The 25,803-nt window shown below is 38.8% G+C and overlaps 1 pseudogene; it reads right to left on the bottom strand.

The window, feature by feature from the left end:
- Window positions 1-1,043: 1,043 nt before the first annotated feature.
- LOC149220293 (threonine--tRNA ligase, mitochondrial 1 pseudogene) overlaps window positions 1,044-25,803 on the bottom strand; it is a 176,698-nt pseudogene continuing 151,938 nt past the window's right edge.

Below are 25,803 nucleotides of genomic sequence, written 5' to 3'. Positions count from 1 at the left end.
CTGATGATGGGCGTGGGAAGGGCAAACTGAGTTTCTGCATCTGCATGTTCAACTGTTGCTTTATTTGAATCAACTGTACCATTATTAACATGCTGCTGATGGGTGGTTGTCTCAATGTTCTGAACAGAAACAGGTTCAGAATGGTGCAGCTCTTCTTGCTGTAGCTGTGATTCAAGCTGCAAAAAGTCGATCTTTTCCTGTGCATTTTGTAGACATGTCTGAATTTCTGAGAGAGATCCTTTGCTGATTTGTAATGTGTCATCAACAGTAGATAATATCAAAGTTTTAAGGAACTGTAATACTTCACTGGTTCTGGCCATCTGTCTTAATGCAGAAAAATAATATCTACTCACAGTACACAGCAATATCCTTTATAAATGTCAGCAAATGATCAGTGTGCAGTATAAAAGATTACAATCAGCTCACCAAAATCTTTTATAGATCCACGCATCCAAAAAACTCTGTGGGTCCTCAAAAACCTATCTGTGTGCCGCACTGCATATTATTCATTTATAAGTAAAGTAGTCTCTCCAGAATCCTTGTGGAAGGCATGGGTAAATATCACTTTTCCTCCTCTACTAAAGCTGACAATGATATGTAGTTTATACACACCCAAGTGCTTGGCAAATGTGCAAAAATCGAGAAGCAAAAACTAATGGCAGGATCATATGATAGTTTCAAATATCACTGGACAGCGCGCATTTCAATATTTAAAAAACAGCGCACATTCAATATTTAAAACGTTTCACATATCATTGTGTAACCATGCTACCTCAAAAGTGTTGTTCAGGTTCTTTAGTTCTGCGCTCCTGCTTTCTCTTGCAACAACAATAATAACGCTCAGTATCAAACGAATCTCTGGTTTTTCTTCAGTTGTAAATCTTCCATGGCAGTTCCTCAGAAAGAAGGGACTGGACTGTAGCAGCAGCTCAAAGATGCATCAATATCGGAGACTAAACAAGAATGGCGTCCCTTATTAGCCAATTCAAGAAAAAATATCGGAAAATATTTTTTTATATTTCTGTGGTCACTTTACTCATCAATACACAAAATTTCATCAATAAGAACTTTGACTTGGTTCAGGTCAAACCCTGAACCTTGATATACATTTCCTGATCAGAGAACACAGGTTTTTACACTACATTGTGCATTTCTTCACTTCCAAATATGATATAAAATTTCTTTCCAATTCAGGGCAACAAAATTAGCTGAGAAATAAAGACCGAGGAGAATTTTAACTCTGAAATTTTATAATTTTCTAAGCAGCTTAGCCTGCCTTGAGCTAATGAAACGCTTCAATCTCCTCTCTAAACAATTTAAGAAGTTCATCCATACTCCTTACTTCATGTGTTGATTTATCTCGAATACTAACCTGTCCAGTGTTTGCTTCCTCTTCACCAACAACTAAAATATAGTTGTATTGTGCTAGTTGTGCCTCCCGGACCTTCTTCTGAATCTTTCTGTCTGACGTATCAACATAAACATAATAACCAGCTTGATGAATCTGATCACGAACTCTCAATGCATACTCTGAAGATTTCTCTGACACCGGGCATACAATTGCCTGCCGAGGACTGAGCCAGAAAGGCCATTTCCCTGCATAATGCTCCAAAAGTATTGCAAGCATGCGCTCAACAGAACCAAGTATGGCCTCGAGTAATACTAGGCTCGAGTGACAAATGCTCTAAGCCGTCACTCCTCACACGAGAAGCAGGGGGAGGAGCTGAAGAGTCTCCTTACAGTTCTACGCCCCTTTTCTCTGATTCCAAATGCTGAGACTACTAAGATTGTCAGAGGAGTAATTGATGCGATGAGAAGGACCCAGCACTAGAGAGGAGATTCCAACCAGTACAAGTGCCAGAGCCAACTGTTGATGAAACGATATAGATACTGAAAGGTTTACGTGAGCGATATGAGATTCATCACAAGCTTCGTTATACTGATGAGTCTTTGGTGGCTACTGCAAAGTTGTCGTATCAATATATCAGTGATCGTTTCCTTCCTGACAAAGCAATTGATCTGATTAATGAGGCTAGTTCTCGAGTGAGATTGAGGCATGCACAGCTTCCTGAGGAGGCCAAAGAGCTTGAAAAAGAACTTAGACAAATAACAAAAGAAAAGAATGAAGTTGTTCGAAGCCAGGACTTTGAAAAGGCTGGAGAGCTACGTGACCGGGAGATGCAGCAAAATCCATGAAGGCCGATGGGATTCTCTCCCGCTAGACCTTTGCTACTATTTTTACTTTCTATGCAATGGCAGAGAAGGCGAACGAGGCGATGATGACTTTTGAGGCAATGATGACCGTTTCAACAATGGTTCATGACATATGTCAATGGAACAAGCTTCAGAGCAAACGTTACATAACCTTCAACGCAATTTTAACAGCTTCTCAAATGTTTTAGGATCAGCAGCAGTTCAATTCTTCATTCCAATAATTAATCAATACATGGAGAACTTTTATATCAACCCACGAACATGGATTTCAACGCACAGTGAATCACATACTATGCATCGAATATTTACATTATGAACCGAATCACACCATTCATATACACCATAAATCGAATAGCATACTATGAATCGAATCACGCCTTTCTACTGCCTGTGACGCTTAATTAAAAAGAATGCCATTAAAATTTCTGACTGTGAGTAACAGAACGTTCCAGCGATTCATTTCTAAAAGGTAACGGGCAGCCTCATAATTCTCAGGACAATCCTCATACTCCACATGGAATTGTAGCAGACCACAGGTAAAGGCAGGCACTCAACGCATTCAAACAGGTGGTCAGACAGCGCAACAAAAGAGCAGGAGAATAATGTCGGACCAGCGTTCAAATGTCAGGTTTGTATGGAGCATAGCGCAAGGAATATAAATAGAATATGGCAGAAAACGGTTATAGAGAGTGCACAGAGCGTAGGAAAGAATATGGTGCAGAATGAGGAATACAAAGCTCAATAAGGTGGCAATTCTTATCAACTCTGATTAGTAGAAAGACAGAACTGACATGTAGGTAGAGACCACAAAACAAGTGGCTCAAATATGAGCAGGGCCAGAATTCGCCCGCTCTGATACCATGTTAAACACACATGGACAGCAAACAATATGAAAGATAAATCATTGAGTACATTTTTTAATTAATAGGAGATGTACATTTATAATACAATGTTGTGACTCTTGGGTTTCAGATCCCAAGGTCTCTTGGACTGCTTAGTCTTTTCGGCTTCCACACTAACCCTTTAGGATTAGGTGTCCAACATGAAGTCCCAAATAGACCTCACGCCATTTGGTGTGGGAGTCCCATCCAGTATGATGGCCTAGTTTCCATTGTCATAAGGATTTGCCTCACCTCTCGTTTCTTAACACAAGAGAGTGGTTCGCTTTATCTTCGAGAAGTGAGGTTCGCGTGCCTGGTGAGTGTAAGTGTACTTGTGTCAATGGTTCTTTCATTGTGAGGGGAAGAGAGTGAAGGTGAGTTCCAGGCTGAAAGGGATTAGTCCCAACTGGGCTATGAACACACGACACAAAAGGACATACACAACTACCAGTGGAGCAGTGTGCTGAGATGCGGTAGTCACAACATACAAGGTAAGATAACACATGCAACACTCATGGATTAGTCTAAATGAGTGAAGCAGTTGTTACAACAAGGTTCATGTGAAAGGTCTGTCAGATGTCCAGTAGAGCAGCTAAAATGGATGGGACATCATTAACAAAATGTACAACATATTTCCATTAATAGGTTATGCATTACAACAAATGAATCAGTTCAGATGTAGAACACAGGTTAAAGCAACATACATTACAAGTGTTAAAGACAAGTCTTACAACAAATACAATACATGTGTGAAAACATGCTCACATGTTAACAGGCTTCCGAATTAAGCGAATGTTTCAAGACACATTGTTAAACCATACATCACTAACCCTCTCAGCAAGGCGTTGGATCCACTACTTACTCCTCAAAGAAAATATTATAAACTCTCTTAGCTATGTGGCAGGATATGAGGTGAAAAGTCCCTTCATGTACAAAAGAGGGGGGTATTTATAGCCAAGGATGAAACTATGGTTGTTCAACTACCCTCATGACTATTTGACTTCCATGTCTTTCTGACTTACATGAATCTCTGTTCAACAAGTGGGTCTCTTGGAATTCCATGTTACATCACATCGATTAACAACACACCCATAGTGGAGATGTGGGCAACATGACTCATGACTTTACTTGACATGACTTGACATGACAATGCTGGTAAATTCGTGCTACTATTGGAGTGCATGTCGAGCTACAGTGCTGCTAAGTGATGGATGTCTTCATGGTGTATCATAGCTTCAGCTTCGCATGGAGAAGTGCACAGAGTCTTTGATGGTCCTTGGTTCGCTTGATGAAGCTTTAGCATGTTATTCCTTGTTTTCAAACTGGAAGCTTTGACATGCTCACTTGTTCGCAAAGGTGCATGTTCGTTATGTTCATCTGCTTTGCATGCTTTTTTCATTTGTTCACTTCACATGCTTTGTTCATTCCTTCGTTGGTGAACCTCTCCATCTGCATGTGCTCCCTTCGTTCATCCCATTTGTCATATTGACATATTTATTGGTGTACTTGTACTTGCAGTCACTCATGACAAGATGACATCAAATCCAAAACCTCCTGGTCTACCATGACACATGATCATTTGGATGCAGGTGATCACGAGAGGTAGCAGGGCTGTGATGCGGGATGATGGCTTTGGGAAACTACTAATGAAAACTGCGCAAGAGTCACTGAAATATGGAGACAAACAATCTGAGTTGATAGTGACTGTCTACAAGGTCTGGCTTAGCTGGGAGGAAAAATTGCTCAAATTTTGGGAAGGACAATCTAGACTACAAGAGAGCAAGGCTGGGATACTCTATGCATTTTCTAGAACGAATGATCAGCAAGGGTTTGATAGTTTGATTTACACAGTTTTCTAGAGGAATGGGCCAGGCTACATGAAGGGACATCAGGTAGGGATTGCGCAAATTTTCTGGGGAACTACTCGGGAGACTGGCAGCCTGAACTGCGCAATTCCCAGAGGGAACTTCCAGTTGGTTGTTGGGTCACTAGCAACCAGAACTACGCAATTCCCAGAGGGAACTGCCAGTTGGTTAGTAGGGTCACTAGCAGCCAAAACTACGCAATTCCCAGTGGGAACTACTAGTTGGTTGTTGGGGTCACTGGTAGCCAAAAATAGGCAATTCCAAGAGGGAACTGATAGTTGGCTGCTCAGTCACTGGCAATAGAAACTACACAATTCTAGGAGGGAACAGAAAGTCTACTGCTAGGAGCTACTGGCTGGGAAAACTGCACTGAGGCCAATAGGCCGACCTACTGATCATCTTTATGAAATTTCTGAGCTGATATGAATGATGGGTAGAGAAAGGCCTACTCATGAGCACTATGCAATTTTTGACATGAACAGCCAGTCGATTGTCCAGATGACTGACTGTGAAAATGTGCAATTTTTTGAAGGAGACAGGGACAGGCACTTGGTGTCTGTCTTTCCTGTCTACACAATCTCCTCCATCAGTTGAATTGGTGAGGTCAATGGCGTCTGCACAATTTTTTTACGGGAGTCAGTCCCAGGGTGACTTCAAGGTCCGACTATCCGGGTGGCCAACATGAGAGTTAATTGAGTTTCTTACGAGTTGCGCAACTTGAAGTACTAGCTTGGTGCTTCTTCATTGTTCTGGTTGACAATCGATCGAGTCAGAAGAATGGTGATGGTCCTGCTTTCAGTGAGGAGACAAGTCTTCAAATCTTCAGCAAAATTGACTAAGTGTGGGAATAGTCGAAAGAGGCATAGGTGATCATACAAGCACACATTCACATGACTTGACAATGAAATGACCAAACCATCTAGACACACATGTTCAACATGACTGACCGATAGTGCAAGTGACAAGCGCGACACTTGTGATTGATCATTCATTGATTGAGACAATGCTTGCATGACAACGAATGTGACTCCATGTGTGAGTGTGATAGATTCTTTCATGGCAAACACAACAAGCACATACGAACATGGTCGCAAGCATGATTTAGAAATCAACATGCAAAGACTTGTATTCAATGAACAAGCAAGGCAGATGTAAAGACTCACACGAGCTCACAGAGTGAACCTGAGTGTGTGTAGTCATCAAGTGAAACTCTTCAAGGGAGGCTCTGAAATTGATGCAGGCCAAAATTTTGTAGAGTGGTTGTAGCCGCTACAACATCTTGACATGGCACAATCAAGTCATCATTGTAAAATTTTTTATTAACACTTTAGGTTAGAAAAACATAGCTATATATCTTATTTTGGGATTGAAAGGAAACAACCGGAGCTAACCTTTGCATTCATTCCCAAGTTCATAAAATTTGATGAAAGAATATAAATGTATGATATTTCATTATATTTGTTTTGATAGTTTCTAATTTTAGACTTGGTTTAATTATGAAGAGTTATTATTGGGATTTTTTTTCTAACAACCATTGAGACTAATTTTATTAACTCAAGTGTAAAAAATGTTTGTCATCTTGGTATAACCTAGAATGTGAAGTTAGAGTGAACACAATTTTTTATGCTCTTTTGTAAAGAGTATGATGTAAGTTATGAATTATGTATTTTGATCAACCTGTTTAAACGAATTCATAGGACACATGAATACAAGACATTATGGAATTTCCAGTTTATTGTTCTTTTTGGCTTATGTATAGATGTTTAATAAATTTATGTCTCGTTGTTGGGTAGTGACATAATGTTGTTTTTTTAGTGGTTATTAAATACATGAATATACATTTTCATAGATAAAACATCACATTTTGCATTATTTGAACCGATATTTTATTTTTCTTTCATGACATAGGTTGGAACATTAGATGAAGAGTGTCATCTTATACTTAACAAATCTATTGACAAGATTGAATATCTATGTATTTATTTTGGTTATATTCATTTTTTTATTTTGTTATGTTATGTTCACGAAAGCTACTACATAGGATGTTATTGAAATAGATTTTGTGGAGGGCTCAGGTGAGGCATTTCAACTGGTGATGGCTATGTGAGCAAGGACTTTGGGCCCCAAGGTTCCAAGTTCAAATTTTCCTTGGGTGAACAATGTAATCATACGTAATATGTAATCAGCCTAAAAAAAATAGACTTTGTAGAGGACATGATTTGTGATATTGTTTTGAAATAAACCTTTCTTTTTGTTATTGTATTTGAATTATTATACTTAATTTTTTATTATGAAAATAATAATAATACTTAGAAATATGAATCCTTTGTGATTCTATTGAAAGTATTTTATATTTGATATTTATAAATAAAAATATTGGATAAGAAAATTAACAATGTAAGTATGCTTCCTTGGCTAAACTATAAGTGTAAGTGTATAGATTTTCCATGCCATATGGATATAATCAATAATAGATATGGATTGTTTATTTGTAATCTTAATTCATTCATGGGTAATACGAACGTACAACGATGGCTTAAAAAAGATTATATATGCGAATAATAATATCATAAATTTAAGACAAAAACGAAAATAAGTAGGTCTCATAAATGTTATTGGTATATGAGACCATTTTGATGGGTTCACAACTTGTACTAGAAATTTGTGTGTAGTATCCTAGGAAAGAAGTGAATACTCTCATGTACCCTTTCTGAAAATTTATTGAAGTCAGTAGTTAATTGTATTTAGAATACAATTAGAGAATAAGTTGTTAATAATTATCATTAGAGAATAAGTTATTAACATAACCTTGTAATGATGGTGAGAATATTGTATTTGAATTGCTTTTCTTTACCTTTATGAACTTCTTATACACATAAATTCAATCTTTTTTATGGGTTTTCCATGTTGTCATGATTGGTCTTATTGGTGTAGCAATTAGGTTGATATAGAGCTCAAATAATATTTTATTTCGAGAAGGATAATACTCTTGGCTTAATGGTTGAATAATAGAGTTCAAAGTTGATATGAATTTTTGGAGTAGGATTTCTAGACATAATCAAGAAATCAAGAATGTCTTGAAGAGTTTTTGGCAAAATTACATTCCATTTTTTTAGCTTCATTTTCTATGAAAGATTGTTTTTAATTTTGAGAATATCTTTCGGATTAATCACATTATTGTTTTGTTGGTCAAAGTTTGGAACCATCTAATGTGGTTCACCCTTAAGACAAAGTTGAAAAAATCAAGCTATCGTTATGTTTAAGTAGCATAGATGCATCTAGTTCCAAAAATAACCATTAGGAAATAAAGTATTTTAATTAAAAATGAACAATATGATAGAGAATTGGTTAATATATTAAATTAATTAAAAACTAAATATTCATTTAGTTATGGAAACAAATTGTATACAAAAAAAAGGCTGCATAATAGGAATAATATTAGATAAAATATAGAGAAAGGAAGAGAACTTAGACTAAATTGAAAACATATTAATTGAGAATAGAGAAATTCAATTTTAAAAAGTAAACATGAATTTCAATATATTAATTAGATTTAAAAAATCAAAGAGCTATATTATATATATATATATATATATATATATATATATTAAAAAAATAAAAATTACACATATATATAATTAAAATATAAATTCTATATAATGGAATATTTTGTTAGATATATGAAAATAATTATTTTATTATTATTATAAATAATATTATTATATGTTATTAGAAATATAAAACTATATGAAGAAAAAAAAAGAGAAATTAAAAAAGACTAACAAGAAGGGAAGGAAGGAATCCAACTCTTATGTAATTTCCATCCATGGTCTCTGTTGACAGTATTCACATGCTTTTCAATTTCAATAGTCTTTCTTAAATTCCTATGATGGAAGTGATCAATCCTAGCAATGGCCTCAAAATCCTCAATGTAGACATGATGCTTAGTTTTCTCCACATGTTTAGTTGTAGCTCAAGAGCGAGAATGATTATGCTTAATGTATCTTACATGATCTTGAATTATTTGATTAATGGACTGACTAGTTTCTGCTATATTGGGAATCCCACAAGAGCAAGGCATTACGTAAAATCCTTTCATGTCTTTAGGGTTTACTAGGTCATTAACGGATCTGAGGTAACTGCTAATGGTATGGAGGGGTTTAAAGGTTGTAGAAATTTTATTCCTTTTAAGAATGTGATAAATCTTATCCGCGGTCCCATGGAAAAACAAAATTAGAACATTGGAAACTTATGCATCACGACCTTTCTTAATCCTTGGTTCTTTGTTAACCCTTTGAAAATCTTTGAGACGTTGATGTTTATTGTATCCATTATTTTCAAAAACTTCTAGAATATTATATTTTTCATCTTCCAGGTGATTATGATCATAAATCCTTAGAGAATGGGAAATTAACGTGTTAATAACTCTAAAATTTTGCACTACAAAATGGTGAGAACTTGTATGATGATATTGCTTCATGTGAGTAATTTTGATGAAATATCTAGTGCGGCAAGGAACCATATTCAATTATAAAGATGAAAACATCAAGGAAATGAAGGCTACTATGTATCTTGACCTCCATCATGAATTTGATGGAGTTAAATTGGGAATTTAGATGGATTGGGAACATATATAACTTCTCACATACATGGAGCCAGAAAATGTACGTATCATCAACAAACCTCATCCAAATATTAGGGTGGAATTGAGTATAGGCCAAATACTTGTTCTCAAAATCATCCATGAGCAAGTTTGCAATAACGGGGGAGAGAGGAGAACCCATAGCTACCTCACAAGTTTGTTCACAGAATTCACCATTGAAGCTGAAAAAGATAGAGGTTAGGAACATGCCAACCAATTTGGAAGCTTCATAATCAGTAATAAAATTTATGACATTGATGGACTCATCAATAGGGATTTTTTTATAGAGAGAAACAACATCAAAGCTAACTAATAAATCCCCGAGGTCTAGCCTTATGTATTTTCACTCATTAACAATGGAAACATAGTCCTTTATGAAGGAATCAATGTGACCAACCCGAGGTTTGTGTTTTTGAGCTAAGAACTTGATTAGAAGCTACATGTCCCAACTATTGTGTTAACAATAGGCCTTAGGGGGAGCCCCAAGTTTATGAATCTTTGGAAGCCCATAAATTCCAGGAGTGAGACGGTTTCTCTGAATAAGATTTTTGCTAAGGGGGTTAAGAACATTATTGGATTTAATGTTCTTAACTCCATTAGAAAATATCTTATGGATAGAAACCCTCTCACCTGCATAATTTATGGGCTTCTAAATATTCATAATGTCCCCCCCCGGCCTATTGTCATCACAATAGGTGGGCCCACATATCTTCTAGCAAAGTTCTTAGCTAGAAAACTCAAACTTCTAGTTGGTCACACTTATTCCTTTCTAAAGGACTCTACTTCCCTTTTTAACGAGTTAAAATACATAAGGCTACACCCAAGGGATTTGTTAGTTAGCTTTGACAATGTCTCTCTTTATAATAAAATCCATATTGATAAGGCCATCAATGTGATAAACCATATTACCGATGATGAAACTAAAAATTGGTTGAATTGTGCTTAACATCTACCTTTTTCAGCTTCAATGGTAAATTCTATGAACAAACATGGTGGAGTAGTTATGGTTTATCTTTTCTCCCTCGTTGTTGCAAACTTATTCATGGAGGATTTTGATACCTAGGCGTCAGCCTCTGCCCAATTCTTCCCTAAGCTTTGGAAGAGGTTTGTTAATAATATCGGCATTATTTGGCCTCATGGACGTGAGAAGTTACATTTGTTCCTACTTCATCTAAATTCCCAATCTGACTCCATCAAATTTACGATGGAGGTGGAGGTATATGGTAGCCTTCCTTTCCATGATTTTATCCTCTTTAGAATGGAATATTGTTCCATGTCACACCAATTCTTTTGTAAAAATACTCACACGAAGAAATATCTTCACGCCAATTCTCACCATTTCTGATGCAAAAATTTAGAGTTCTTAACAAATTAGCTACCTGTGCTATTAGGATTTCTGATGATAATCACCTAGAAGATGAAAAATCTCACATTTTAGATGTTTTTGAAAATAATGGATACAACAAACATTAGGGTCTCAAATATTTTCAAAGATCCAATAAAGAACCAAGGATTAAGAAAGGTTGTGATGAACAAGTTTCCAATGTTCTAATTTCGTTCATCCATGGGACCATGAAGTATATTTCTCATATTCTTAAAAAAAATATTCTTAAAAATAAATAAATTTCTGCTACTTTCAAACCCCTCCATACCATTAGAATTTCCCTTAGATATGTTAAGGTACTAGTAGACCCTAAAGACATGAAAAGATTTTACTCAATCACTTGATCCTATGAGATTCTCTACATAGGGAAAAATGGTCTCTCCACTAATAAATGAATTCAAGAGCATGCAATAGACATTAAGCATAATCATTCTCACTCCTCAGCTATAGCTGAACATGCAGAGAAAAATAAGAATCATGTTTGCATCGAGGATTCCCATGTCATCACTAGGATTGATCCCTTCCATCATGGGAAATTAACAGAGGGCATTAAAATTGAAAAGCATACGAATAATATGAATAGGGACAATGGTTTGAAATTAAGTAAGAGTTGGATTCCTACCCTCTCATATTGTTAGTCTTTTTTTGTTTCTCTCCTTTTCTTCATTTTCTTCATAGGGTTTTACATTTCTAATAGCATATAATAATATTGTTTATAATAATAATAATAATATAATTATATAATAATTATTTTCATATATCTAATAAAATTTTCCATTATATAGTCTCAGTGGTTCATCTCCCTTTCATCCAAGGGACCGTTGATAAGATTGCGAGGATCCTCAAAAGGCATAATGTTCCCTCTACCTTTAGACCCCTTAACACCATCTGTATCTCCTTTAGTGATCCAGATTTAAACAGGAACACAACAAATTATAGATCTAACCAAAAATACAAAGATGTAGTAGAAATAACATCATTTCATTAATATCAAATATTGAAATATGCTTACAAACAAAATGGAAATAAGACTAGATCGGGCGATCGTAGCTTATCTTTAAGAAGAGATGTGGCAGCTACATGCCTTTGAACTGTGTTACAATGAGGCTCAAGGGAATTTTTATTATTTAACAATAAGAGAAAACCCTAAACAACAAAAACCATAACCCAAGGAGATGTAATGCTAATAGTTTATGGGCCTCGTTGGGGTTAATCGGACAACCAATTTCCCGGGGTTGTGACTTGGTCATATTAACTCCGTTTGATGTGCATGATACCCCATTAGAAATATCTCTCTGAGGACTACGATGGAAATGATGATTTCTCTAAAGGTTTTTGGTGAAATATTGCCAAAAATACGTCATTTAGGACCTCAAAACAACTTCGAATGTTTAGGACCCAAAAAACTGCTAAAAAGAGTAAACTTTGCTACAATTAAGGAAACTGAAAAACTTAAAGAAACAATGATGGGGGTCCAAGTGGAATTGGCAGGTGGCCACCAATATCTACCTGGATCATTCCTCCCCCCTTAGGAAGTAGTGGTCCCCATTTTGTTAAGTTCCTCCATGAGATGAGGAAACTTCTGTTGAACTTGGTCCATAGTGAGCCACTTTCCCTGGTGAAGGAGTTGGCCTGCTTCGACAACTTGATATAGTTGGATCTTTTGCTGGCGAGTGTGCTTGATCTGCGTGTCCATGATCCAATAATTTTTGGTTTGTTCTCTGTAGGTATGAGTTATTCTGCAATGTCTGATGTGTCTAGTAATGGTGGGAAGTATGGTCGAAGGCAGTCCGAATTGAACATTGGGTGTAGGCCAAGGAATGGGGGAATATTGAGCTCAAATAAATTGTCTCCCAAATCCTTGGTAATGGTTTAAGGACCATATCAGGGTGGTCTATGTTTCCGATAGGCTGTGGTAAGGTGTTCCTTTTGCAAATGCAACCATACTTTGTCACCCACTTGAAACTTGTGTGGCACCCGATGTTGATCATGTCGCTACTTGTACTTGGCATTTGATTTATCCATAATGTTGTGGACCTACTGGCACATATGTTGGATGTGCTCAATGAAATTGCTTGTCTTATCGATTTCAGACTAGGCATGAGCCGAATCTACCTGAGTAGTTGCAAATGGCATGACCACATCAATGGGACGTAGTGGCTGGAATCCCAAGCCCACATGAAAAGGGTTGTGGCTAGTCAAGCTATGGAGAGCCCAGTTATAGCTGTGTTGGACATAGGGGAGGGTCTCATCCCATGTGCGTGGATTCCTTGAGTTGTACATGCATAGAACATGTACGATCATCCTGTTGACGACCTCTTTCTGACCATCATTTTTGGGATGGAAAGTTATGGACTTAGTGAGCTTGGTATCCAACATCGACCAATGACTGGACGAAAATGTATTGAGGAACTTGCTGACCCGATTTGAGATGATAGACTGTGGGATCCAAAAGTGTACCCACACTCATTCAAAGAAGAGTTTAGCAGTGGCTTTCGCTATGATATTCTTCTTATAGGCACCCATAATGGCCATCTTCGAGAATCTGTCAACAACGACAAAAACATAGTCACTTCCATGCTTAGTAGAAGGAAGGCCTGACATGTAATCCATGGAGATGGATTCCCATGGCCGAGTAGGGGTAGACAGTGGAGTATAGAGGCCTTGATTCTTGATGGTAGTTTGGAAATGGCACAGAAAGTGAAGGATATGATGTACTTCTTGACATCCTATCAAAGATTCGGCCAATAGAAATACTTCTAGAGTACATCCACTATTTTCTCAAACCTGAAATGCCCAGTGGCCTGACTGTAGTGTGCTTCCCAAATCAACTTGGCATGATCGCTTGATGGAAAATAAAGGAGTCCTAGGTGGCATAATAGGGCATCCTGGAGGTTAAAATCTGGTACTTGCTAACCCTCCAAGAGTGTCTCGTATGTGTGGCTGAATTTTTGGTCACTTTTGTAGAGAAGTAGCCAATCAGAAGTCTCGTGCCCACAAAATTTGAGCACGGTGGTTAGCGCCATGATCAGTGGTCAATTGAGGTAATCTGCAACATTATTGGTGATGCCCTTATTATACTTGATATTCAAATGGAACTATTGCAGGTATGTGGACCACTTCTGATGGCAATCTTTCTGCAACGTCCCTTGAGTTTGTATGAACTGCAGGGGCCGATGGTTCATGTGAATGACTGTTTCCTTCCCAAAAATGTAATTCTTCCATTGTCAGTAGGCCTACATAATGGAATACATCTCTTTTTCATAAGTGGGATACTTACAGACTGTGTATGAAATTGTCTCACTTTGATAGGCAACTCGATGCCCCTATTGAGTAAGGACTGCTCCAATAACATAGTTAGAGGCATATGTCTCGATCTCAAATAGAACTATTGTAGGTATGGTAGTGTGAGCACTGGTGCAAAGAAGAGGTGATTCTTCACTCTATGAATGCCTTTTGTTGAGATCCAGACCAAAAGAATTTTTATTTCACTCCCCTTGGTGACTTGACTCAAGGGCCAAGTGATATGAGAGAATCCCAACATGAACCTGTGGTAGAAATTAGTAAGACCCAGAAAGCTGTAGATCTCTATCAAAGTGGTTGGAGCTGGCTAATCCCGAATGACTTGGATATTGGTTGGATCCACATGCACCCCCCATTCATCAATAATGTATCCCAGATAGTGAACCTGGGTTATGCCAAAAGTGCATTTCTCCAAATTGGCACATATCTTGTATTGCCGAAGTGTTTGGAAAACCTGTCAGATCTGGTAGAGGAGCTCTTCCCAACTATGGCTTAAGATTAGGATGTCATCGAAGTATACCACTACAAATAAGTTTGTGGATGGTTGCAAGCTGTCATCCATTAGCCTCATGAAGGTTTTAGGAGCATTCATCAACCCAAAAGGCATAACAAACCATTAAAAAAGACCCTCCTTGGATTTGAAGCCAGTCTTCCACACATCAGAGGGTTCGATACCTCGTAATATTCTAATTTCAAGTCAATATTGTTGAAATATTTTTTCCCCTTCAGTTGGTCTAGAAGGTCACCAATCCATGGGATCGGGTACTTATTCTAAACAGTGATCTTGCTTAGTTCTTGATAGTCAATACAGAGTCTCCAAGTCCCATCCTTCTTCTGTACCAACACGATCGAGCTCCCACAGGGCAATGAACTCAGATGGATGTGACCTTTCTGGAGTAACTCTTGAATTTTCCTTTCGATTTTGTCATTCTCTAGAATAGAGTGGCGATAGATTGGTCCATTGCACAATGGCGCACCCAGGGCTAGATTGATGGAGTGCTTGACCTGACAATGCAGAGGCACCCCTGCGCGGGAGGTGAAGATGTCCTCGTACTCCTCCACAACCTTTTCCATCTATTGTTGTTGTCCAGAGGGGCCATGTCTCGAGGTCATGGCCACTGTCTCCTTCTTTCCCTGAGGGCATATCATCAAGAAAAAAATATTTCTCGGTTTTGGAAATGAGCTTACTGCATTGTTTTGTAGTAATCAAAGAGATGGCGGTAGGGAGTGATACCTCCAGTAGCTTGTACAACTTATTTCCCAAAGTAATAATAACAACATGAGGCCTTGACTCATACACAACATGTCGCTTCCATAAGTATGGATGGCCTAAAAATACATCCCAAACATCAATGGGAGCAATGTCACATAATACATCATCCGTGAAGGGCTTGATATTGTATGGAAGGCGACACTGGTGTCTCACATGAAGATTTTGTCCTTGGTGAAGCCACTAGGTGGTGTACAGTTATGGATGTGTTATGGTCAGTAAGCCCAACCGCTTCATGACCTTTGTTGAAATGAGGCTCTTTTGGCTCCCGTTATCGACAATGAACTGTAGCAGGAAACCCTTTACCCACATCTAGGAGTGGAATAGGCGGTGCTCCTCCTTTGGACCTTCAGGTTCCTCCTTCTAGATCTTCATGGTGGAAATGGTTGTGTTGGGCTCCGCATTGATAATCTGCTTCCATTTTTCATTCCTCTTCTCAGGTTCTGACTCAGAGTCGGAACATGCATCTGATTCTGAAGCCTTTAGCTCGATCAATGCTGACTCCTTGACCCAACTCTCACTTGCGTTGTGAGTGGAGTTCTTATGGAACTCACACCACTTTCCCGTGTGCTGCTTTGGCTTCATGGTGTTGTTATTTTCTTGTGGCTTTGGCGGGTTGTCCTAGGCCATCTTGCCTTAGCTTTATCCTTTGTTTTGCAGTTTTGTGGCACCTTTCCCTTTCTTTGGATTCGCAAATCGAAAGTCTCTCTTCTTCTGTTTAAACTTTTTCTCGATCTTAACGTGATATTGATATGCCATACCGAGTGAGGAGATGTCCAACAATTCCATCTTGTCCTGGATTTACCTGTGCAGGTAGCCATGGTACTTGAGAACCAAATTCTTCTTAGAATACTTGATACCCAACTTTGTGCAAAGGGTATGAAAAACATTGGTAAAATCCGGCACATCTTGGTCCCTTCCATGTTGAAACATTGTCCACTTTATGTATTTATCCTCATAACTCCCGACAAGGTAGGGGTGCTCCTTAATGACATCCCAGAATGAGTTCCAAGTGGGCGAAGCTAAAAACAGTGAGTTTGTACTTTCATCCTTCTGCTGACAATAAGTTTCCCACTCATTCTTGATGTGGGGAGTTGCTTTGAGAAGTGCAAAAGTGACCCTTTCTTGGCTGGAAAAATCATGAATGGAAAAATATCCTTCTAGTAGATTCAACCATTTATCTATAACATTTACATCTATCTGACCTCCAAATATGGGAATGTCAAAGTTAACTTGTACCTTAAAGGGTGCGGTGCTTCTAGAGTAGCTGCTAGAAGTAGATGTGTTACCCGTGGGTAGCCGCTGAAGGATCTTGGCAAAGTTGTCCATCATTGCATTCCTTTGTCCCTTGAGGGCTTCTTTCATCAATATTTTGATAGCATCTCCTACCCCCTTGTATTTATTTTCATCCTCTATTGGAGGTTGTCGGTATTTGGGAGGCTAGTCTTGCAAAGGTTGGACTAGTTCGAGCCCTAACTCCTTATATTTGACCCCGTTTGGGACACGCAAAGAAAAACACAGAAGGAGAGACTACTCTGATACCACTGATTCAGATTTAAATAGGAACACAAAAAATTACTGACATAATGATAAATACAAAGATGTAGTAGAAATAACACTTCATTTCATTAATATCAAACACTGAAATATGCTTACAAATAGAATGGAAATAAGACTAGCTCGGACAATGGTAGCTTATATCTGAGAAGATATGTGGTGGCTACATGCCTCTAAACTATGTTACAATGAGGCTAAAGTGCCTTTTTATTATTTATCAATAAGAGAAAACCCTAAACAACCAAAACCCTAACCCAAGGAGATGTAACACCAAGAGTTTATTGGACCCATTGGGGTTAGCTGGAATGTCAAATTCCCGGGGTTACGACTTGGTCATATTATCTTCGTTTGACATGCATGATACCCTATTAGAAATATCTCTTTGAGGATTACGACAGAAAAATAGATTTTATCAATAAATCGTTAGTGGTAGATTGGCAAAAAAACATCGTTTAGGGCCTCAAAACGGCTCCAGAAGTTTAGGACCTAAAAAACTACTTAAAATAGTAAACTGTGCTACTATTAAGGAAACTGAAAAAATAAAAGAAACAATGGTGGGAGTCCAAGTGGAATTGGTGGGTGGCCACAAATATTCACCTGGATCATTCCTTACCCCTTAGGAATCAATGGTTCCCATTGTGCTGAGTTCCTCCATGAGATGAGGAAATTTCTATTGAACTTGGTCCCTAGCGATCCACTTTCCCTGGTGAAGGAATTGACCTGCTTTGATAACTCGATATAGCCGGATATTCTGCTAGTGAGTGTGATTGATCTATCTGTCCATGACCCAATCAGTTGTGGCTTGTTCCATGCAATCTACATTCAACTCAGTAGGTGTGAGTTGTTCTACAATGTCTGATGTGTCTAGAAATGGTGTGAAGTATGGTCGAAGGTAGACCACATTGAACAATGGGTGTAGACCAAGGAATGAGGGAATTATGAGCTCAAATGCATTGTCTCCCATAGCCTTGGTAATGGTGTAAGGACCATGTCGGAGTGGTATGACTTTCCGATAGGCTCCGGTAAAGCATTCCTTTTGCAAATGCAACCAGAATTTGTCACCCACCTAAAACTTGTGTGGCACCTGATGTTGATCATTTCGATGCTTATACTTGGCAATTGATTTATCCAAAATGTCATGGAACTGCTGGAAGATATGTTTGATGTGCTCAATGGAGTTCTTTACCTTATCGGTTTCAGACTAGACATGAGTCGAATATGCCTGAGTAGCTACAAATGACATGGCCACATCAATGAGACATAGTGGCTAGAATCCCAAGCCCACCTGAAAAGGGTTGTGGCAAGTTGAGCTGTGGAGAGCTGAGTTATAGTTGTGTTCGACATATGTGAGGCTCTCATCCCATGTGCATGGATGCTTTTAGTTGTACATGTGCAAAATGTGTACAATCATCCTGTTGATGATCACTATCTGGCCATTAGTTTAGGAATGGAAAGCTGTGGACTTAGTGAGCTTGGTGTCTAGCATCAATGATAGATTGGACCAAAATGTATTGAGGAACTTTCTGTCCTGATATGAGATGATAGATTGTGGGATCCCAAAGTGTACCCACATTTGTTCAAAGAAGAGTTTAACAGTGGCTTCCGCTGTGATATTCTTCTTGCAGGAAGCCATAATGGCCATCTTTGAGAATCTACCAACGATGAAAAAAGCACAGTCATTACCATTCTTAGTAAAATGAAGGCCCGACATGTAATCCACAGAGATCGATTACCAAGGTCAACTAGGGGTAGGCAACGGAATATAGAATCCTTTCTTCTTGAAGGTCGGTTTGGAAATGATGCAAGGAGTGAGGGATCTGATGTACTTCCCAAAATCCTGTTAAAGATTCAGCCAATAGAAATACTTCTGTAGTACTGCCACTATTTGCTCGACCCTAAAATGCCCACTGGCTGGACTATAGTGTGCTTCCCAAATCATCTAGGCATGCTCACTTGAAGGAACACAAAGGTGTCTTGGCTGGCATAATAGTGCATCCTAGAGGTGAAAATATAGAACTTGCTGACCCCCCAAGAGCGTCTATTATGTGTGGCCAAATTTTGGGTCACTTCTATAGAGAAGTGGCCAATCAGAATTCTCATGCCCACAAGAGTTGATCATGGTGGTTATCGCCATGATCAATGGTCGGCTAAGGAAATCTACAACATTATCGGTGCTGCCCTTCTTATATTTGATATTCTAATGGAACTATTAAAGGTATGTGGACCATCTCTGATGATGATCATCCTGCCACTTGCCTTGTGTCTGTATGAACTACAGGGTCCGGTGGTCTGTGTGGATGACTGTTTCGTTCCCCAAAATGTAATGCTTCCATTGTTGGCAGCCCTGCACAATGGAATACATATCTTTGTCATAAGTGCGATACTTCCAAACTGTGTCTCACGGTGTCTCATTGTGATATTCCACTGGATGCCCCCGTTGAGTAAGGATTGCCCCAATAGCATAGTCAGAGGCATCTGTGTTCATCTCAAATGGAGTTGTTGCAGGTATGGTAATGTGAGCACTGGTGTAGAGCAGAGAGGATGTTTCAACTCTGTGAATGCCTTTTGTTAAGATTGATACCAAAAGAATTTTTCTTTCGCTTCTCCCTTGGTGACTTGACACAAGGGCCAAGTGATATGAGAGAATCCCAACACGAACCTATGGTAGGAATTGTCATGACCCAGAAAGCTATGGAGCTCTGTTAGAGTTGTTGGAGCTGGTTAATCCTGAATGACTTGGATCTTGGCTGGATCCACATGCACCCCCCGTTCATCAATAATGTATCCCAGATACTGAACCTGGGTCATGCCAAAAGTGTATTTCTCCAAATTGGCACATATCTTGTGTTGTCGTAGTCTTTGGAGAACTTGTCGGATGTGGTGGAGGTGCTCTTCCCAACTCTGGCTGAAGATCAGGATGTCATCCAAGTATACCACTACAAATGAGTTGGCGGATGGTCGCAAGATGTCATCCATTAGCCTTAGGAAGGTTGTAGGAGCATTCGTTGATCTGGAAGGCATAACCAACCATTTGAAAAGGCCCTACTTGGCTTTGAGGGTAGTCTTCCACACATTGGAGGGTTCGATTAGTACCTGGTGATATCCTGATTTTGAGTCAATCTTGCCGAAATATTTTCCCCCATTTAGTTAGTCCAAAAGGTCATCAATCCATGGGATCAGGTACCTATTCTGGACAATGATCTTGTTCAGCACTTGATAATCAATACAGAGTCTCCAAGTCCCATCCTTCTTCTTTACCAACACGATCGGTCTCCCATGGGGTGATGAACTCAGATGGATGTGACCTTTCTATAGTAGCTCCTGAATTTTCCTTTTGATTTCATCATTCTCTAGAATGGAGCGCTGATAGATTGGGCCATTGGGTAGTGGCACACCTGGGGTCAGATCAATGGAGTGCTTGACCTGGCAGTGCAGAGGCACCCCTGCAAGGGAGGTGAAGATGTCCTCATACGCCTCCATGACCTTGCTCATTTGTTGTTGTCATGTAGAGGAGCCTTGTCTAGAGGTCATTGCCACCATCTCCTTCTTTCCCTGAGGGCGTATCATCAAGAAAACAAATTTCCCGTGTTTGGAAATGAGCTTATTGCATTTTTTTGTAGTAACCAAAGAGATGACAGTAGGCGGTGCTACCTCTAGTATCATGTACAACTTATTTCCCAAAGTAACAATAACAGCATGAGGCCTTGACTCATACACAACATGTCGCTTGAATAAGTATGTTTGGCCTAATAGTAGATCCCAAACATCAACAAAAGTAACATCACAAAATACCTCATCCATGAAGGGCTTGATGTTGTATGGTAGGTGACACTGCTAGCTCGTGCGAAGATCCCGTCCTTGGTGAAGCCACCTGATGGTGTACAGTTGTGGATGTGCTGTGGTCTGTAAGCCTAGCCACTTCAAAACCTTTGTCGAAATGAGGTTATTTTGGCTCCTGCTGTTGACAATGAAATGTAGCAGGGAACCCTTTCCCCACACCTGGGAGTGGAAGATGTGCTTCTCCTCCTCTGAATCTTCAGGTTCCTCCTTCTAGATCTTTGTGATGAAAACAGTGGCATTGGTCTCTACATTGATGATATTATTCCCTTTTCCATTCCCCTTGTCTGGCTCTTACTTAGATTCGGAACATGCATCTGATTCCAAAGCCTTTAGCTCACACCAGACTCAGTGTTGTGAGTGGAGCTCTTATGTAACACACACCACTTTCCCATGTCCTTCTTTAGCTTCGTGGTGTTGTTATTTGCTTGTAGCTTTCATGGGTTGTCCTAGGCCGCCCCACCTTGGCTTTTTCCTTTGTTCTACAATTTCATGGCACCTTTCCTTGCTTCAGATTCATGGATCCAAAGTCTCGCTTCTTCTGTTTAAACTTTTTCTCGATCTTGATGGAATATCGATATGCCATGCTGAGTGAGGAGATGTCCAGGAATTCCATCTCATCTTGGATTTACCTGTGAAGGCAACTGTGATACTTGAGAACCAAATTCTTCTTAGAATCCTTGATAGCCAACTTTGTGCGAAGGGTATGAAAAACATTGGTAAACTTTAGCACATCTTGGTCCCTTCCCTATCGTAGCCTTATCCACTTTATGTATTTACCCTCATAGCTCTTGACAGGGTAGTACTTCTCCTTGATGGCATCCTAGAACAAGTTCCAAGTGGGTGCGGCTGAAACAAGTTCTTGATTTCATCCTTCTGCTCACAGTAGGTTTCCCACCAGTCCTTTACATGGGGGACTATTTGAGAAGTGCAAAAGTGATCTTTTCCTGGCTGGAAAAATCATGAACGGAAAAATATCCCTCTATTAGATTAAACCATTTATCTATAGTGTCTGCATCTATTTGACCGTTAAATATGGGAATGTCAAAGTTAACTTGTACCTTAAAGGGTGTGGTGCTTCCGGAGTAGCTGCTTGATGTAGATGTGTCACCCTTGGGTAGCTGCTGAAGGATCTAGGTAAAGTTATCCATCATCCCATTCCTTTGTCACTCGAGGGCTTATTCGAGCAATATTTTGATAGGATCTCCTACCCTCTCTTTCTTTTCATCCTCCATGGGAGGTCGTTGGGATTTGTGAGACCGGTCTTGCAAAGGTTGGACTAGTTCGAGCCCTGACTCCTTATATCCGACCCCATTGGGGACATGCAAAGAAAAACAGAGAAAGAGCAGACCGATATGATACCAGTGATCGAAATTTAAATAGGAACTCAAAAAATTAAATATATAACCATAAATACAAAGATGCAGTAGAAATAACACTTCATTTCATTAATATCAAATACTAAAATATGCTTACAAACATAATGGAAATAAGACTAGCTGGGGCGATGGTAGCTTATCTCTGAGAATAGATGTGACAGCTACATCCCTTCGAACTGTGTTATAATGAGGCTCAAGGGCCTTTTTATTATTGGAAAATATGACCAAACCCTAAACAACCAAAACCCTTACCCGAGGAGATGTAACACCAAAAGTTGATGGGCCCCGTTTGGGTTAGTTGGATAACCAACTTGCCAAGGTCGTGACTTGGTCATAGTATCTTCGTTTGACGCACATGATACCCTGATAGAAAGATCTCTCCAAGGAGTACGATGGGAAGGGAAATTATACGAAAAAATCACTGGTAGTAGATTGCCAAATAATAATCGTTTAGGGCCTCAAAACTACTCTAGAAGTTCAAGACCCGAAAAACTACTAGAAATAGTAAACTTTGCTACAATTAAGGAAACTGTAAAAGTAAAAGAAACAATGGTGGGGGTCCAAGGGGAATTGGTGGGTGGCCACCAATATCCACCAAGATCATTCCTCCCCCTTAGGAATCAATGGTCCCCATTGTGTTGATTTCCTCCATGAGATGAGGAAACTTCTCCCAAACTTAATCCCTGGTGAGCCACTTTCCCTGGTGAAGGAGTTGGCATACTTTGAGAACTTGATACAGTTGGGTATTTTGTTGGCTAGTGTGCTTGATCTACATGTCCATGATCTGATCAGTTGTGGCTTGTTCCATGCAACTTGGATTTAACTTTGTAGGTGTGAGTTGTTCTGCAATGTATGATGTGTCTAGCAATGGTCGGAAGTATGGTCGAAGGCAGTCCACATTGAACACTTGGTTTAGGCCTAGGAATGGGGGAATGATGATCTAAAATTCATTATCTTCGACAACCTTGGTTGTGGTATACCTAGGGGGGATAGTATGGGGTACAAAGGGAGGTACCCAAGGGAATAATGCAATAATGGGATGGGCCATAGGTAATTGGTAAGCCCATGGTATTAGATATATGGTATTAAGAGAACCATGGTAATGACCCATGGTATTGTATGTATGAGCCTATATAGAGGCTAGAGACTCTCCATTGAGAGATGTCAAGGGATATTGTATGAACAAGCATATAGCGTGTGGGGTGTTCTCCTTCCTTAAGGAGTGGATGTATGGTGTTACCCTACCTGAAGGGTTTGATCAATAAAGAGAGGCACTTTCATGTTATATTATTGGGTCAATTTTGTTATTTCTAGGTTTATTTCTATTATTATATACTTGTAGATCAGATCTATTACAAGTGGTATCGTAGCACTTTCTTGGGCAAAGCGGAGATTTTTTTTTTTGTACGAATTTTTTCGGGCAGCTAGTTTGCAGATCAAATATCTAAGTTTTGGTGAAAATTTTGCATAATCTAATTGTAGATCTAGGTTCTTTGAAAAAAATACCCAATTTCAAAATTAAATCAGCCAAATCAGAGTCTAAATGATGGAGAAATCGTTGATTTAAAAATCAGCTGTGTTACAGAATTTTTTTGAAAAAAATTCGTGGATGGCAGATCTCTAGTTAATTTTTGTTGGTTTTGAGGGTAATTTTGAGAAACTCATTGTAGATATGATATCCCCTTGAAAAATTACCCAATTTCAAAAATAATCGGTCGAATCGGAGTACGGATGAGGGAGATATTGCTAATTTAAAATCAACGGTTTTTTTAGAATTTTTGTGATGGCAGGATAGTGGCAACGCGAATCTAAAATTCCAGAGTGCCTAGATTGGGATTTCTATCACATGGGAAGATGCAAAATGGTCGTTCCATTTATGAAAACATGTCATAATAAGGATTATGAGCAATATTGACCGAATTGTGGCCATTTTAAATTTTCACCAACTGAGTGATTTTTGTTTTTCAAAACTCTCTTCATGGCTTCTAGCAATATGTTTTTTATAGGAAAAAATGATGGGCTGATTATTGAAAACTTTATACAAGATTAGAAGTTTGACTTCCGAGGGTATTGGAAGAAAAAAATAGGGTATTATTTGAAAGATGAGGCTTTTATATGGCGGAAATCACTTGACAGTGAGATTCTAAAGTTATGTCCTACTGACGCAATTGAAAAATTATTTTTGGACGAGTTGTCCCATACTGGAAAGAAGGAAACCAAAAAACCCATCAAAGATTTTACTTTTACAAGAAAGAAGGAAACCAAAAAACCTAAAGTTTATTTTCTGCTGGTATCTCCTTATTACAAGTTCATGGATTGATTCAGAAGGAGAAGACCATTATGTTTATAAATCCTAGTTGCAAGCATAATTTTAACAATGTTAATTTGGCAAAAACTTTGCAAGTTCCAGCAAAACACATTGAAAACACAGAGGTTGATAATGAGGATGTTCAAGTTTATAAAGATTTGAAGCTTTCTATGGATAGGTATGTGTTTCTTTGTGATTTTTATGCCTCATATATGGATAACATGGATGTTATTTTGGGATATCCTTGGATGGAATCTATGGGTACTGTCAATATTAATGTGCAAAAAAAAATCATGAAGCTTTATTATAAAAAGTAGAAATTTACATTGCAGAATATTTCCATTAAGACCTAGGAAGAGACTATGGAGGTAGAAACACAAAGCTCTAATGATATTGACACATCATATGATGAGCCTTTGATGGTTGACAACCAAACAAAAACATCAAAAAGGGTACCAGAAAAAGCACTAGACACCACTAAGGCACCAATAGTAGAGGAATTCACAAAAGATATTCCATCAGTTAAAGCTTCAACACATCACCACCCACATCACCCAACGAGACAACAACCAATAAGGTGGCAGAGAACTAGCAATAAGGATAACAACTCAAGGACCATTGATCGATGGTGCAATGATCCACCCACAACACATCAACACAGAAGGGCAGCGAGGGTCAACTTCCATCTCAAGCTACCGAGGCACCAGCTAGATTGAGGGCTCACCTTTCTCCTAGATGGCTAGATGCATGGGCATGGTACCAGTGGACTAATCTTTTGAGTAGATCTTATTATTTTTGTTCTTCTTATGTTTTTGATATGAAACATGTTTAAGAAGGGTGGAATGTAAAATACCTAGGGGGGATAATATGGGGTACATAGGGAGGTACACAAGGGAATAATGTAATATGGGATGGGCCATAGTTAATTGGTAAGCCCATGGTATTAGATATATGGTATTGTGAGAACCATGGTAATGACCCATGGTATTGTATGTATGAGGCCTATATAGAGGGTAGAGACTCCCCATTGAGAGATGCCAAGGAATGTTGTATGAACAAACATATGGCTTGTGGAGTGTTATCATTACTTAAGGAGTGATTGTATGGTGTTACCCTAAATGAAGGGTTTGATCAATAAAGAGAAGCATTTTCATGTTATATTA

Source organism: Pinus tabuliformis, chromosome Q (assembly GCF_031772625.1).
Source record: "Pinus tabuliformis cultivar Carrire ecotype Pingquan chromosome Q, CPIR1, whole genome shotgun sequence".
Classification (NCBI taxonomy): Eukaryota; Viridiplantae; Streptophyta; class Pinopsida; order Pinales; family Pinaceae; genus Pinus; species Pinus tabuliformis.
This window is presented reverse-complemented; position numbering and strand designations above follow the sequence as displayed.